Genomic DNA, 989 nt, shown 5'->3' with positions numbered 1-989 from the left:
CCGGAATTACAGGCATGCGCTACCACGCCCGGCCGATTTTTTGATTTATTGTAGAGATGAGGTCTCGCTGCCCAGGCGGGTCTCGAACCCGTGGGCTCAGGCAATCCACTCACCTCAACCTCCCAAAGGCGCAGGATTACAGGCTGAGCCACCGAGCCCGGGTAGGATTATTATTATTATTATTTTTGAGTTGGAGTCTCACTCTGTTGCCCAGACTGGAGTGCAGTGGCCGGGCAGCATCGACCTGCTGGGCTCCAGCGATTCTTCCGCCTCAGCTTCCCAAGTAGCTGGAATTACAGGCACTCACTACCATGACTGGCTGATTTTTTGATTTATTGTAGAGATGAGGTATCGCCAAGTTGCCCAGGCAGGTCTCAAACCCGCGGGCTTAAGCAATTCACTCACCTCAGCCTCCCAAAGCACGGGTTTACAGGCTGAGCCACCGAGCCTGGCTAGGATTATTATTATTATTATTTCTGAGTTGGAGTCTCACTCCATTGCCCAAGCTGGAGTGCAGTGGCACACTCATGGCCACCCCAGTTTAGACCCGCTGGACTCTGGTGATCCTTCTGCTTCAGACTTCCAAGTAGCTGGAAGTACAGGCGCGTACTACCACGCCCAGCTAATTTTTTATTTATTTTAGAGACAAGGTCATGCCAAGTTGCCACCGGGACTGATTTGAACCCGTATGCTCAGGCAATTCACTAGTCTTGGCCTTCCAAAGTTCTGGGGTTACAGGTTAATTCTCTACCAATAAGGATTTTTTAAAAAGTCCCCCCCCTTTTTTGAGTTGGAGTCTTGTTCTTGTCACCCAGGCTGAGGCAGAAGGATCGCCTGAGCCCAGCAGGTTGAGGCTGCGGTGGCCGTGATTATGCCACTTCACTCCAGCCTGGGCAACAGAGTGACAAAAAAAACCAAAAAACAAAAAACCAGCCGGGCTCGGTGACTCAGCCTGTAATCCCGCGCTTTGGGAGGCTGAGGTGAGTGGA

General features: G+C 51.6%; 1 pseudogene across 1 annotated transcript in view; it reads right to left on the bottom strand.

Annotated features, from left to right (window-relative positions):
* Positions 1-989, bottom strand: part of LOC103276708 — a 24,589-nt pseudogene that overhangs the window by 11,198 nt on the left and 12,402 nt on the right. The gene's annotated exons all lie outside the window — the stretch shown is intronic.

This window comes from Carlito syrichta, unplaced genomic scaffold, assembly GCF_000164805.1.
Source record: "Carlito syrichta isolate Samal-C Ts95f unplaced genomic scaffold, Tarsius_syrichta-2.0.1 Scaffold316302, whole genome shotgun sequence".
Classification (NCBI taxonomy): domain Eukaryota; kingdom Metazoa; phylum Chordata; class Mammalia; order Primates; family Tarsiidae; genus Carlito; species Carlito syrichta.
This window is presented reverse-complemented; position numbering and strand designations above follow the sequence as displayed.